The sequence below is a fragment of the Hyperolius riggenbachi genome, chromosome 1 (assembly GCF_040937935.1).
Source record: "Hyperolius riggenbachi isolate aHypRig1 chromosome 1, aHypRig1.pri, whole genome shotgun sequence".
Lineage (NCBI taxonomy): Eukaryota > Metazoa > Chordata > Amphibia > Anura > Hyperoliidae > Hyperolius > Hyperolius riggenbachi.
Window position 1 is genome coordinate 94,637,139 of NC_090646.1, and position 17,427 is coordinate 94,654,565.

Genomic DNA, 17,427 nt, shown 5'->3' on the forward strand with positions numbered 1-17,427 from the left:
TAGTCCTTATCTTTCAGCTCTTTCTGCGAATATCAGGCCATGGAAGTAGAGCAATAAAAGCCTCTAACAAACATTTAAATGTACAAAGAAAATGTAGAATGGATTTTTTTTTTAGTAATGAGCCACATTGTTAGCATGCATTATAAAAGTCTCTTGCAGTCCATAGTTGCGTTTAGTGCACATGGAATCGTTGTTGATTGTTTGCTTCTTGTACTTACCAGATTGCGGCACTATACAATTTTTTGGGTCAACAGTTGATGTGTGTGTATACTGTATGCCTCTGAGGAAGCGGTCTTTGACCGTTAAACACGTGTCAGGCAGTCTCGCTATGTGATTTGGAATTCCGAAATTGTGTTTACATGTTTGTTCGCAATCTTGAAGACTTATTGAATGGAGGATAAAAAGACAAGTTGTTCATGAAAAACCCCATGTTTTGTGCCAGGTGGATAAACCAGAGAGCAGGCAGAGAAGAAGTGAAGACGAGCAAAGGGTAAGTACAGGCTGCAATCCAAACACGATGTCAAGAGGTCAGGCAAAGGTCTCAATGGAAAATCAATCAGAAGCACACCCTGGCAGTATAGACACACTACAAAGGATATCACTAAGAGGAGCTTATGCAAGGGGCAGACGTTTGTAGAGGTGCACACCAATCAGGGGAGACCACAATAGGCTGCCACAGCAGACAGTTACCTGACTGGTCCCTTTAAGGAGCTAATTAGCCCTCTGTCACTGCTGGCACCAGAGAGTATAGGACGGGCGTGTAGCTACGCCACCTGAAGCTGCTTGTATGTGCTCATGTGCACCTCCACAGGGATGCGGGGGTGCTGTTTTCATTACATGCAGGAGCTGTTACAATGCGAGGTTGTGCTGCCCATCACATTTTGCTGCTACGTCAGCACATTTTCTCACGCACATGCGCAGCAGGACCCGGTTTTTCTCCGCCCGCCTACTTTACTGAATTGCACGCTATCATGCGCATGCGCGCAGTGTATTGTTGATTAAAGTTCACCTTACATTCTTTAAATTGTAGGCTTCCTACATACCCCAAATTTTGAGGGTATGGAGGGGACCCCCCCGATCTACATCTGTGCAACTCTTGAGCCCTGCTAGTTCCCGATAAGGCATACAAACCTATCTTGTAAACTGGCAAGGCTCTGGGCTGCAAATGTACACAGAGGTAGATCGAGGGTCCTCTCCAAACCCTCAAAATTTGGGGTGTGTAGGGTGGTAAGAGGCCTACTATTTAAAGAATCTGTAATTGAGAATACACTGACTCACCATGGGCACACTAGTCAGGTAAGATCATGACAATCAATTACTTAAGACACGTCAAATCAAATCAAAGATTAGTTCTGCAGATACAATTATTTATCTCATAAGTTTATTTTCAATTCAGGTTTGCTTTTAAAGCGGTCCTGAGATGAAAAACTAACTATAACATGTAACTTGTCTATATATCTTATCTAAAGTTTAGATAGTTTACACAGCAAATCTAGCTGCAAACAGCTTGAACAGTTTATGATTATTTATTCCTGTGATACAATGAGTGCAGCCATGTTCTGTTTGTCACATTACACACAGGCAAGCTGATAGCATCTCCAGCCCTCAGCCTGTGAAAACTTAACTCCCCTCTCCTCCTCCTCTCTGCCTCTGAAAACTCTGGCTAGTAACACCTCCTCCTCCTCCTGCCCAGACTGAGCTCCCATAAGCCCTTGCTACCTGGGACTGAGTGCCAAGGCTCTCTGGAGAAGCTGTGGGCGAGGCTTGTTTTGTTTATGGGGAATTAGAGTATTAAAACAAAACAAAAAAGTATTTGGCTTGAGGAATGCCCTATAACTATATGAAAGGAACACAATTATGCAATGAGTAAAAGTTTATCTCGGATCCACTTTAAGCTTATTCTGGTGTCTGACCAGCAAACTTGCCTCTTGAACTGATGGCTACTTGAACTGATGGCTAATACAGTACAATACTCATGCAACAAATACAGTGAGTAAACAAGGAATGGGTGAATGTGTCAGTGAATATAACCCTACATCAAGCCAATAACTGTAACATAAGGTCAGACATGGCCCTGGGTATAACTCTGTACACTCAGAGCACTGTACTCATAGCTTTGCATTGCACTATGCTCTTTTTCTCATTAGAAAGGAGCAGCCATCACCTTTATGTGCCAGACATCATTCCCGCTATCACAGTTCAGCTTTTCTAAGTGATTGGTCATAAAATAAAGCGGATGTGTCCTTATGCAGCTCCTTAACCTCTTGTGTTGTTACAGCTGCCCAGCATACATTAAATACATTTACTGCAGCGGCGGCTTCATAATAAAGAGGCCATATTTATTATTCAGTCCCCTGGCTGCAAAGCTCTGAGCTTGCACTAGTGCTAATTACCAGCAGAGATTACATGAGTATTGACCAGGGTACAGCAGAGCAGCTTGTACTCCTTATAATAATGGATCACTTTATTCTAATTAAATAGCGCGTCCTCCTGGTACTGTCTGTGTGTTGATCATCTGATATGGGGGAATAAAGAAGCCCAGCAGATGAAGGAAGCTAGGAGAATAACTATTATTTTTACCTCAATTTGCAGCAGGGCCAGCACTACATTAGAAACAAAAGGGGCAATCGCCCCAGGGCCGCTGAGGACTGCAGGGCCCCCCAGTCTGCCCCTGACTTGTGCTCCCTGGGGCCCTGCACCGATTCATCAGACTAGCAACTCACCTATCCTGGCACACTGCTCCATTCATGCTTCATCCCCACTGGCTGTCTCTTCTTCTGCTAATGACCAGTCATAACGCAATAACAGGCACAGAGTCATGGAAAAGAGGCAGCCAGTGGGGATGAAGACAGGGAGCATGGATGGAGCAGCACGCCGGGATAGGTGAGTTACTATTCTGACAAAGCAGTGCAGGGGCCCTGGGGATACAGTAAAGTTGAAGAGGGAGATCTGGGGGGGGCACAGCAGCTGGCTCAGGTGCCCTGGGGGGTGGTGGGGGAGGGGGCAACGGGGGGCCCAGGTTAATTTTGCTCCAAGGCCCCATTGTGGCTTGAACCGGCCCTGATTTGCAGAGATACATTCTGCTAGGAGATGACTAGTCTGTACCAATCCAGGCAAGTATAATTGTATGTTAACCTCATAGATTTGGGCTATCATGAGTAGCCAAGAGAGATGGAATTCTGGTTCTGGGCCGGATGATGCCGCTTTTGGCCAGTACCCAGAAATACAGAAGAAGTGCACAAATGTAAGGGTTTGTTTTTATGCACTGAAGTGTATGGTGATGACTTTCTGAGTTAAAGTGTACCTGTAAGGAAAAGTAGTGCCCCAAATCGATGCTCACCTCAATAGAGGGAAGCCTTTAGATAATCTAGACTTCCCCATCCTTCTTTATTGGCCATTCCTCCGGAAAACCATTGACAAGCCCTTTTCAATGGCTCATACATGCGCAATACCATGGAACTGATGGAGCTCGGCTTCTGTGCCAAAGTCTAAGCAGGTTCATGCTACTGGACAGGCAGTGCAGTGAGATTTAGGAGGACACAGCACTGGAACGGTGAGGTGGAGGGAGATGGGGAAGCCTCCAAAGTAAATATCTCACTTTGGCTTGCAACCCTCACAGGTTTGTTGTAATTGCGAGCCCCAAAATATGTTTTCTTTACCAAATTTGCTGCAGAAATCAGGTTCCCTAGTGGGAATGTGCAGAACAAAGCAGCAGTGCAATACATATTGGACAAGATTTCTCCTATTAACTTTTCTCCTGTTATCAAGAAACAGGTCAGCACTTCCGTTCGTGTAAATAATAGCTCTTAGTAAAATATAGCTCTTTATTTCATCGAGTTAAAACTAACTCATTGAATAATGACCTTTCCTCTGGCTGAGCAGTCCTCCGGGACCAGCAGCCCCCATTTTTAACTTCACCATTTTAACTCGATGAAATAAAGAACTACGGTATGTTTTACTAAGAGCAATTATTTACACAAAGGAAGGTGCTGACCCGCCTACTGCACCTGCTCAGTACTACTGCGCAGCGAACACAGTGAATCCAGCGCAGGAGATTTGGGAGCAGCCGGCGCCACCATAGGCCGTAATAGGAATTACGGCTATAGCAGCGCACAGGGAATAACTCCGGCGCCTTCAGAAGACGGAGCTAAAGTTACTTATAAAACACAATAAGCCGAATTATTTCATTCCCCACCATCCATGGTGGCCTGGGGGGGGGGGGGGGAATAGTAATTAACACGGCCAGGAACTTGTACAACAGCAGGATCAGCCATATACCGGCTGTATCCTGCGCCCAAGTCTCCTGCGCCGATTCCTCTCGTACGCCTGCACAGTACCCTCCTGATGGCGTGGCTGGGTTCTTGCACTGTGCTGGTGCAAGCCTGTGCATGCTCATAAGACACCAACCCATCAGGGGTCAGCGGTATTTCAGATGCTTCCAGCGGGATCCGGGAGAATACTGGAGCTGCGGCACGGGACACACGGGACCTCTAGGGGCTGGAAGAAGCCCCAGGTAAGTAAAGCTAGTTTTTATCCATAGCCTCGGATATCCTTTAAGGGCAGCTGGGTCTGGGCACTCCACTTCATTGTACCTCTACATGTGTACTGATCTCCCTCTTCTTGTATTCACTTTTCTCCTGAGTTTTCTCCAGGAGATATTATTCAACTGAGAGGAAAATGATACCCCATGGACTGTATACCCCGTATACTGCCCCCTATACCCTCCTCACCCCATGGACTATATACCCCAGCCCCCTATACTGTCCCTTATATCCTCCCCACCCTTATGGACTGTATACCCCAACCCCCTATACCCTTCCCTATAATCCCACAACCACCCTTTTCCATGCTAATGCTAATGTTTGCTTTGGCAATGCTAAATGTATTTGGTCCTGCCAATAATGCTTTTTGGATTATGTTGGCTATATTTTTAATGACTGTAGTCCTCAGAAGCAGAGCAGGGTTAGATCTTACCACCTAAGTCCAGGCCCATTACAGAGGACAAGCATTACCGTTCCCACTATCAGACAGATTTACACATGTGTACAGTGAGAGTTCTAACTATCTATTGGATTGTTGGCATTGCTTACATTACTAATTAAAACAAAACATGCTAACGACACCAGTTACTAATTAACAGTTCTAATTGCTGCACAGTCTATAGAACAAGAAAAGCACCTGATATGAACTAGTTTTAATTAAGCATGTTTTTACAGCTTGAAAGTACCCCGTTGTTAATTTCCACATTCGCATATCGTCTAATTACATTTAATATTTTCCCTATTTCTAAAGAGAAAATATGTTCAAACCACACCTAATTTCTCAGAGCTCAACAGTATGGATAGTTGTATGATATTCTACTATTGGACCAAGGCATAGAACGAGATGTCACTAAGCAAACTGTTTAATTAACTCTTTAGCAGCCAATTTATTTAGAAGCTTGCAAGTACTCCAGGCCAATTTATTTTAGCACATTTGTTGTATTTCTTATTTGTTATATTTTCCTGCTTCTAATTAGTACTGCTGTAATGTGTATTTATGGCCACTTGTCACTGGGGGCAATATAAGACAATAACAGAGGACTTCTGCTTTCAGTTTCTTTATTTTCTGCTAGCAGAGAGAGATCAAAGCATTCCAGGAATTTACAGCATGAGATCTGCCGACTGAGGTCAAAAACAGTGCACTTATCTCAAACAAGATAACTTTATTAAAGTTGATAATGGGTTAAAGGCCTTGTACACACTCTCGACTGATGTCGTGTCGACAGGGATAGGGACCCGATTCCTCAGGTGACATTGCTGGGCTAACACTTTACAGACGCATAGTTAGCTCACATGCTAACTATGTGTTCAGTTGTGATGCACAGGGGGAGAGGTGGCACTGGCTCTGCAATGGCACCCAAGAGATCAAGTCCCGATCCTTGCAGGGCAACATGCCTCATACGTGGCTTACATTTTCACCCTAGACAATCACAAACAATTGCCTCATGTATTGAAAATCCAGCCAACTGCTGTCAGCTGACTGTTGGCCCACACTGCAGATTCATTCATGGAATAAAACGTTTTTCCATGGTCTCATTTATGACCCTGGCCGTAGTTGCCTATTAAAAGTCAGATGACGAGAGAAGCCTCTGGAATGGATCATCCCTAGGCTTCCCACCCCCTCCTTGGGACCACCCCCACTGGCATTAACCGGTTCTAATTCGTGGCAACACTCCTGCGCCAGCAGGAGTACAACCATGCCTGTGCAGTAGCATAAAGCAGTCCGTGGTCAAATGGCTTCACCTTATAGCACAGGTGCAGCCAATACCCGCAGAGTCACAGTATGGCCGCACTCATACACTGCAGGAAGCATGGCCACAAGAACATATCCGACAAGCTCAAAGGGTCTATGATTACATAATAAGCCACTGGACTATCCAGGAACTTTCCTCTAGGTAAGTATCCACTTATTTTTATCACCCCCTTAAGTTCACTTAACCTGACTTCAACTCAGAACTTCCTCTCTGCTCTAAAAGATAAGCAACAGCTTAATAACCTTTAAAGAAAACATTTATTTGTTACAGATGATACAAACCCTGCAATATATCTGCAGTGTGTCTATTTCCTATTTTCATGGAAGCAGACATAGGGTTAACATCCTGTGTTTACAAATTAGCTGCTCTACAGAGGCAGCCAGCTGACACAGCTGAGAGATCAAATTACAGTTGTGATTGGTCACAGATGAGGGGGGAATTGGACAGGCTAAACTCTAAATACATACAGGGTCCATTTCTTTATGTTTTCTTCTATCCCTGTGTAAGAGTTCAGGTCCTTTTTAATTTCACAACATTTCTGAACTAAAGTCTACCACTCCAATGAAACTTTTATTTTGTTTCATCCAAATATTAAAGTTAAAAAGGCGTAAAACAATACTAGACCAAACATAAAATCCTTTAAAAAAAGATTCACCAACAAAAAGTACTTCCTGTAATGTAGCTTATATACGAATGTATATCTGTACTGTTCAGAAATCAGAAGTTAAGCCCAATGATAAATTCATATCTCATATAACTCAAGCCCATACCATCGATTGCAGTGTTATTTTATTGTGGTCTGGCCGTTGTAGACTTTTTATACCACAATTATCCATTGACCTTTGTTACTTGCTCTGCTGACGGCTTACTTGACAAATGGCTCTTAACATCAATAGGCCAGGTTAAGGCTGTTCCTCTGGAGATCTAGTCCCGATTCATCACAGAAAGTGAAGGCAGACTGATTGTCTGGCCCTCCACACATCTGCCCTGCTTTAGATTGGTCCTCTTGCTGACCATAATTAAAAAGCATTGCCTCTGGGCCTTGGCTGCCTGATGTCATAACAGCAGGACGAGCAATGTAAACTGGTCAATAACTGGAGAAATCACATGTATTAATCAATGGTACAGTAAAACACATCAGAGCGGCTGACATTTATTATAACAGACAATGCATTTAATGTAATGAAAACACGGCTAATTGGCCTTACATATATAATGTCAAGTAGTTCCAGTGCTGACCGGATTGTAATGTGTAGTAACCATTGCAAAGCTGGGGCACAGGTAAGTAAACATATTACAGAATCTTGTTTTCATTCTGATAAGTGTAGAAAGGAGTCTGCAACTCTTTTGGGGAAAGGTGGGGGGGGGGGGGGGTGGAGGCCTCCAGCAAAATATTTATGGAACCCCTCTAGTATTCACACCCTTCCCCCTGTGGTGACCCCCATGGACAACAGGCCCATCTGCCAGGAGGAGTCATCATCAGGGTGGCCATAACACCCCTCCCCCCATCATAAAAAGTGTGGCCTTAATGATCACCTAAAAAACAAGTGTGGCCATAATGACTCCCCCATAACAAGTGTGACTATAATGCCCCCTCATAACAAGTGTGGCCATAATGATTCCCCAAAACACGTGTGGTCATAATGACTCCCCCATATCAAGTGTGGCCGTAATGATCCCCCTATAACAAGTGTGGCTATAATGATCCCCCATAACAAGTGTGACCATAATGACCCTTCATAACAAGTGTGGCCATAATGATCCCCATAACAAGTGTGGCCATAATGACCCCCATAACAAGTGTGGCCATAATAACCCCCATAACAAGTGTGGCCATAATGACCCCCATAACAAGTGTGACCATAATGACCCCCATAACAAGTGTGGCCATAATGACCCCCATAACAAGTGTGGCCATAATGACCCCCATAACAAGTGTGGCCATAATGACCCCCATAACAAGTGTGGCCATAATGATCCCCATAGCAAGTGTGGCCATAATGACCCCCATAACAAGTGTGGCCATAATGACCCCCATAACAAGTGTGGCCATAATGACCCCCATAACAAGTGTGGTCATAATGACCCCCATAACAAGTGTGGCCATAATGACCACCATAACAAGTGTGGCCATAATGACCCCCATAACAAGTGTGGCCATAATAACCCCCATAACAAGTGTGGCCATAATGACCCCATACCAAGTGTGGCCATAATGACCCTTCATAAAAAGTGTGGCCATAATGACCCCCATAACAAGTGTGGCCATAATGATCCCCCATAACAAGTGTGACCATAATGACCCATCATAAAAAGTGTGGCCATAATGACCCCCATAACAAGTGTGGCCATAATGATCCCCCATAACAAGTGTGGCCATAATGACCCTTCATAAAAAGTGTGGCCATAATGACCCTTCATAAAAAGTGTGGCCATAATGATCCCCCATAACAAGTGTGGTCATAATGATCCCCATAACAAGTGTGGCCATAATGACCCCCATAACAAGTGTGGCCATAATGATCCCCATAACAAGTGTGGCCATAATAACCCCCATAACAAGTGTGGCCATAATGATCCCCATAACAAGTGTGGCCATAATAACCCCCATAACAAGTGTGGTCATAATGATCCCCCATAACAAGTGTGGCCATAATGATCCCCCATAACAAGTGTGGCCATAATGACCCTTCATAAAAAGTGTGGCCATAATGATCCCCATAACAAGTGTGGCCATAATGACCCCCATAACAAGTGTGGTCATAATGACCCCCATAACAAGTGTGGTCATAATGACCCCCATAACAAGTGTGGCCATAATGACCACCATAACAAGTGTGGCCATAATGACCCCCCATAACAAGTGTGGCCATAATGACCCCCATAACAAGTGTGGCCATAATAACCCCCATAACAAGTGTGGCCATAATAACCCCCATAACAAGTGTGGCCATAATGACCCCCATAACAAGTGTGGCCATAATAACCCCCATAACAAGTGTGGCCATAATGACTAGCATATAATAAGTGGGACCATAATGATCCCCTATAACAAGTGTGGCCATTGTGACTCCCCCATTACAAGTGTGGCCTTAATGATCACCTATCACTAGTGTGGTCATTATAACCTCCCATAACAAGTGACCATAATGACCCCCCATCCCCATAACAAGTGTGGCCATAATAACCCCCATAACAAGTGTGGCCATAATAACCCCCATAACAAGTGTGGCCATAATGACCCCATACCAAGTGTGGCCATAATGACCCTTCATAAAAAGTGTGGCCATAATGACCCCCATAACAAGTGTGGCCATAATGATCCCCCATAACAAGTGTGACCATAATGACCCATCATAAAAAGTGTGGCCATAATGACCCCCATAACAAGTGTGGCCATAATGATCCCCATAACAAGTGTGGCCATAATAACCCCCATAACAAGTGTGGCCATAATGATCCCCATAACAAGTGTGGCCATAATAACCCCCATAACAAGTGTGGTCATAATGATCCCCCATAACAAGTGTGGCCATAATGATCCCCCATAACAAGTGTGGCCATAATGACCCCCCATAACAAGTGTGGTCATAATGATCCCCATAACAAGTGTGGCCATAATGACCCCCATAACAAGTGTGGCCATAATGATCCCCATAACAAGTGTGGCCATAATAACCCCCATAACAAGTGTGGCCATAATGATCCCCATAACAAGTGTGGCCATAATAACCCCCATAACAAGTGTGGTCATAATGATCCCCCATAACAAGTGTGGCCATAATGATCCCCCATAACAAGTGTGGCCATAATGACCCTTCATAAAAAGTGTGGCCATTATGATCCCCATAACAAGTGTGGCCATAATGACCCCCATAACAAGTGTGGTCATAATGACCCCCATAACAAGTGTGGTCATAATGACCCCCATAACAAGTGTGGCCATAATGACCACCATAACAAGTGTGGCCATAATGACCCCCCATAACAAGTGTGGCCATAATGACCCCCATAACAAGTGTGGCCATAATAACCCCCATAACAAGTGTGGCCATAATAACCCCCATAACAAGTGTGGCCATAATGACCCCCATAACAAGTGTGGCCATAATAACCCCCATAACAAGTGTGGCCATAATGACTAGCATATAATAAGTGGGACCATAATGATCCCCTATAACAAGTGTGGCCATTGTGACTCCCCCATTACAAGTGTGGCCTTAATGATCACCTATCACTAGTGTGGTCATTATAACCTCCCATAACAAGTGACCATAATGACCCCCCATCCCCATAACAAGTGTGGCCATAATAACCCCCATAACAAGTGTGGCCATAATAACCCCCATAACAAGTGTGGCCATAATGACCCCATACCAAGTGTGGCCATAATGACCCTTCATAAAAAGTGTGGCCATAATGACCCCCATAACAAGTGTGGCCATAATGATCCCCCATAACAAGTGTGACCATAATGACCCATCATAAAAAGTGTGGCCATAATGACCCCCATAACAAGTGTGGCCATAATGATCCCCCATAACAAGTGTGGCCATAATGACCCTTCATAAAAAGTGTGGCCATAATGACCCTTCATAAAAAGTGTGGCCATAATGATCCCCCATAACAAGTGTGACCATAATGATCCCCCATAACAAGTGTGACCATAATGACCCTTCATAAAAAGTGTGGCCATAATGACCCCCATAACAAGTGTGGCCATAATGATCCCCCATAACAAGTGTGGCCATAATGATCCCCATAACAAGTGTGGCCATAATGATCCCCATAACAAGTGTGGCCATAATGATCCCCATAACAAGTGTGGCCATAATGACCCCATAACAAGTGTGGCCATAATAACCCCCATAACAAGTGTGGTCATAATGATCCCCCATAACAAGTGTGGCCATAATGACCCTTCATAAAAAGTGTGGCCATAATGATCCCCATAACAAGTGTGGCCATAATGATCCCCATAACAAGTGTGGCCATAATGATCCCCCATAACAAGTGTGGCCATAATGATCCCCCATAACAAGTGTGGCCATAATGATCCCCATAGCAAGTGTGGTCATAATGATCCCCCATAACAAGTGTGGCCATAATAACCCCCATAACAAGTGTGGTCATAATGATCCCCCATAACAAGTGTGGCCATAATGACCCTTCATAAAAAGTGTGGCCATAATGATCCCCATAACAAGTGTGGCCATAATGATCCCCATAACAAGTGTGGCCATAATGATCCCCCATAACAAGTGTGGCCATAATGATCCCCATAGCAAGTGTGGCCATAATGATCCCCATAACAAGTGTGGCCATAATGACCCCCATAACAAGTGTGACCATAATGATCCCCATAACAAGTGTGGCCATAATGACCCCCATAACAAGTGTGGCCATAATGATCCCCATAACAAGTGTGGCCATAATGACCCCCATAACAAGTGTGGCCATAATGATCCCCATAACAAGTGTGGCCATAATAACCCCCATAACAAGTGTGGCCATAATGATCCCCATAACAAGTGTGGCCATAATAACCCCCATAACAAGTGTGGTCATAATGATCCCCCATAACAAGTGTGGCCATAATGACCCTTCATAAAAAGTGTGGCCATAATGATCCCCATAACAAGTGTGGCCATAATGACCCCCATAACAAGTGTGGTCATAATGACCCCCATAACAAGTGTGGTCATAATGACCCCCATAACAAGTGTGGCCATAATGACCCCCCATAACAAGTGTGGCCATAATGATCCCCATAACAAGTGTGGCCATAATAACCCCCATAACAAGTGTGGCCATAATGACCCCCATAACAAGTGTGGCCATAATGACCCCCCATAACAAGTGTGGCCATAATGATCCCCATAACAAGTGTGGCCATAATAACCCCCATAACAAGTGTGGCCATAATGACCCCCATAACAAGTGTGGCCATAATGATCCCCATAACAAGTGTGGCCATAATAACCCCCATAACAAGTGTGGTCATAATGATCCCCCATAACAAGTGTGGCCATAATGATCCCCCATAACAAGTGTGGCCATAATGACCCTTCATAAAAAGTGTGGCCATAATGATCCCCATAACAAGTGTGGTCATAATGACCCCCATAACAAGTGTGGTCATAATGACCCCCATAACAAGTGTGGCCATAATGACCACCATAACAAGTGTGGCCATAATGACCCCCCATAACAAGTGTGGCCATAATGACCCCCATAACAAGTGTGGCCATAATAACCCCCATAACAAGTGTGGCCATAATAACCCCCATAACAAGTGTGGCCATAATGACCCCCATAACAAGTGTGGCCATAATAACCCCCATAACAAGTGTGGCCATAATGACTAGCATATAATAAGTGGGACCATAATGATCCCCTATAACAAGTGTGGCCATTGTGACTCCCCCATTACAAGTGTGGCCTTAATGATCACCTATCACTAGTGTGGTCATTATAACCTCCCATAACAAGTGACCATAATGACCCCCCATCCCCATAACAAGTGTGACCACAATGACCACCCCGCATCCTCCATGACAACTGTGGCCACAATGACCACCCCATCACATAACAAGTGTGGCCACAATGATTTCCTTTCCCATCTGCCATAACAAGTGTGGTCACAATTCAACCTGCTCTGGGTGGGGACAGCCCTTGTTCAAAAGCAGAAAAGTTGGGACCCCGCCATAGCCCAGTCCAACATTCAAAAAAGTTTGGCTGATGTGCAAAATGTAAATAAAAACAATGCATAATTTGAAAAGTATATCAACCCTTTTAAAAATAAAAAGACATAAATAAATCTTAAAGATGACTAAGTCATGCATGTCATGATGTCAATCAAAAATAACATATTCAATTGGTCAGCTTATGTTACCATTCAATATATGGCAAGTTACGCCGTTAAATATGATAGTCAAAGATAACAGATCAACTAGCTTATTACAGGCTTGAAACATTAACATAGAGGGATTTAGTGTAGAACCAGGAGCGTAACTAGGATGTTAGCAGCCCATGCAACTGCAGGGGGCACAGATATGTAGGGGGCCCCAACTTACTTACCTTCCCTTTCTCTGATACTCTAGATCAGGTGTTTTTGTAGCTACAAGTGTAATAGGTGTGAAGATCCTGATGGCCACACTTGTTTTAGGAGCCTTGCAAGTTGGGTCCCCAGGCTGTGAGGGTCACCAGTAGAGTTGTTCCGAATGGTTTGCACGCAAACTTATTTGTGCTAACATCGCAGATTCACGTTCGCGGCAAAACGCGAACTTTATGGCGATTTGACCCGCCCCCTATACTACATAATTGGACTAATCTTTGACCCTCTACATCACAGTCAGCAGACACATGGTAGCCCCCCTCTTATATAAGGCAGCAGCGTCGGCCATGTTCTCACTCTGTGTGCTGCAGTATTAGTGAGAGAAGGGAGAGACATTGGAGAGATAGGGAAAGCGATAGTTAAGTCTGTTAGCTTGCTCCTTGCTAATATTTGTTGCTGAAAAGTACCACCAAAACAGCTCTTTTGAGAGCTACTGTTCTTGTGATGTGGTTTTTTTTTTTGTGTGTGTGTGGCCCACTGACACTGCATATACAGCCCTGTCTGTCGCAGCTGGCCCTTGCTAATTGCTATACTGTGCCAGGCCCAGCACATTTAGTGCCTACCTTTTCACTGTGCCTGTGTGTGTGACAGCTGCACATTGTACTGTAATACCAGTTACTGTATACCTTTCACTGCACCTGTGTGACAGCACACAGTTTTATATACCAGTCACTGCATACCTGTTCACTGCAACTGTGTGACCGCACGCTGTTTTATATACCAGTCCGTGCATACCTGTTAGCTGCACCTGTGTGACATCTGCACATTGTATTGTAATACCAGTCACTGTATTGTTTTCACTGCAACTGTGTGACAGCACGCAGTTTTATATACCAGTCACTGCATACCTGTTCACTGCAGCTGTGTGACCGCACGCTGTTTTATATACCAGTCCGTGAATACCTTTCACTGCACCTGTGTGACCGCACGCTGTTTTATATACCAGCAGTCAGTGCATCCATTTTCACTGCACCTGTGTGACTGCACATTGTTATACCAGCAGCCACTGAATACCTTTCACTGCATCTGTGTGACTGCACATTGTATTAGTCAAGTCAGTGCATACCTTTCACTTCATCCCCCCAATATGGTTAAAAACAACAGGCAGAGCCAGAGGCAGGCCACCCGGGAGGTCTGTTCGAGATCGTGTTGTCGTGATTTCGTGCTGCCCTCGACCAAAGTACAGTGTTCAGAAGAAGGCACGTGCCATCAACCCCCAATATTGTCAGACCGTAGTTGACTACTTAACACAGAACACCTCAGCTTCCGCACAGAAGCGTGACATATCTTTCTCCTCCTGCTCTGATTCTGGCACCCCACTTAACAATCAGTCGGCAGCCATCACCAAAGTGCCATCATCCCAGGGTACAGCGGTGTGGAATTTTTTTCGTGTCTGCCTCAGATGAGAGCCATGCCATCTGTACTCTCTGCCACTGAAAATTAAGCCGTGGAAAGACCAAGACCCGTGTAGGGACAACTGCCTTATGAAGGCACATGATGAAAAAGCACAAACTGCAATGGGATGACCACCTGAGGAAAAGCAGCACACAAAAGCAAAGCCACACAAGGCAGTGGAAGATACCAGGCCGCAATTATTTCTCAAAAAAGGCGATACCCAAACTGTACCGTGATGTTGAAAGGCAAGTGGTGTAATCTCTGGCACACAGCGTTGGGTCAAGGGTCCATCTGACCACGGATGCCTGGTCTGCAAAGCACGGTCAGGCCTGCCCCAACACTAAGTCGGTCCCCACACAGCATCTCTGCCTGCAGGCCGCTTGACTGCCTTCTCCGCCACCACCAACAGGGTCCAGGACTCCAGGTGGATTCCTGAATTTTTAAGGCCGCTGCTAGCAGCGGCCGCTGTAATAATTTTGCTGGTGGGTGTACATGCCTGCCTAATTTTTATGGCTGCACTGCGGCTGCAACAACAAAACAAAAGGCATGTACCAATTCCCCTTCGTGATCATTACCTTGCCGCAGTGAAGGGGCTTGCATATCTCAATGAAGCAATGACCGGCTATATGAGTGTGTTGGGGGGCACACACAAGAAAATCAGGTTGTTGCTTCATTGTGGACAGACCAAGTTCGATCAGCTGGACACTCAGTCACTGTTGTTCTGTGATTGAGCTACCTCAGCCCAACGATATGGGCTGGAAAGCCGCTAATCACCTGCACTCTCGCCAACGTGCGCACCAACACGGCCATCTGTTTGCGGTGCGTTACACAGTGAGTTTGGTGTGTCAGTGTGAAGCAGTACTCTAATTACACTACCTGATTGATGTCAACACACGCAAGATGTTTTAAAGCACTTTAGACCTCCAATTTAGCAATGCAATGTGATTTCTGCCTTTTAGGGATTATAACCCTGCTCTGCGTCAAATCCATATTTTTCCCGGGGACTTTTGGCGTGTATCCCACTCCGCCATGCCCCCCCCCCCCCCCCCCCTCCCGGTGTTAGACGCCTTGAAACATCTTTTCCATCACTTTTGTGGCCAGAATTAGTGTTTGTAGTTTTTCCAGTTCGCCTGCCTATTGAAGTCTATTGCGGTTCTCGTTGATTCGCCAGTTCCCCAACTTTTGCGGAAATTCGCGTCTGCGAACCAAAATCCGCGGGTTTGCGACAACTCTAGTCACCAGGAGTAGGGAAGGGAAAGCATGTGAACATTAAAGGGCCCCACCAAAGTTTTGCTGGAGTCCCCATGATTTGCAGTTACACCCCTGTATAGAACCCCAGTTGCCACATTCCTTACGAAGGAAATCTAGGGGGCCCAATGTGCGTTTTAGAAGCTTTTGCTATGTGTTGAGTTGTTTAACATGCCCAGGTTTATGTCCCAGAAGCAGGATTTTTTCTTAGCATTTAAAGGGTACCTGTGACTTTAAAAGTGCTAAAGGTAAATACTGACCTTAGTAGAGGTCCCGCCTAGCCATTCCGGTGCTGGGACCCCCAAACCTCCTGGACAAAGGCTTGTTGGTGGGAGCCAGACGCACTGCACAGGCACAAGATGGCTCTGGCCCGCGCAGCAGCACAGAACTGCAAGGGCTTGGCGTTTTCTGCCGAACTACTGGGCAGGTGCAAGCCTTCATGCACCTTCACAATGCGGTCCCACTCATTTCTGGATGGGAACGTGGCCACACACTCCCAGAGGGTTGCGGGATAACTCTGCAGGGCCAGAGACTTCCCTACTGAGGTAATTATGTAGTGCGTTTCTGTTTTTTAAAGTCACAGGTTTTAACAGCGTTTTTTGTAAGACTCTAGAGATCAAAGTTTTTATTTTAGACTTTGTTGTAAATCCACCAAGTATGTACCAATGTGCCCTCAGCTTGGCATCCTCTAAAACAGGACCTGGATACAGCGCGGTCTGTAAGGAGGAGACTCAAAGGTGTAAAACAGGTCCTATGCAAGACTCTCAAAGATACTTCTGTGGGGGTACCATTACAATATAGGCTCCCCTTGGGTCTGGAACCCACTGGCACCCCCTTTTCTAAGCGCTCAAAAAACTCTTGCTAATGTAATGCTATGGGTGTGATCCCACTTGAGCCATGTGATTTTCTAAAAATCCTCCATGGCATTTCATTAGTAAGAGCTTTACAAATCAAGTGCGCTTAGAAAAGTGCTGCTAGTGCGTCCCAGGCCTTAGCTAGGGTGTCAAAACAGCCCTCCTATTCCTCCCAATTCCTTTTCTGCCCTATTGAAATGAAGACAACAAAAGATTAGGAAGCAGAGAATCGGGAGTAAATAATCTATTAGAACAACTACTTAGGGTACAAGAAATTAAAAAAGGGTAACTATGCTGATATTGGCCTTTACAAAGAGGACTTCTCAAAGACTATTCTTTATAGAATATTATAGACACAGTGACCAAATACTGTGCAGTACAGAGAGCATTTGCAACTATATAAATGTTGCAATTGTACTGCCATCTAGAGCCCGTTACTAGGAATTGGCACCAAATACATACAAAAGTAAATGTATCATGGTTATGTACATTTTTAATTCCCTAAGCACACATGGTTT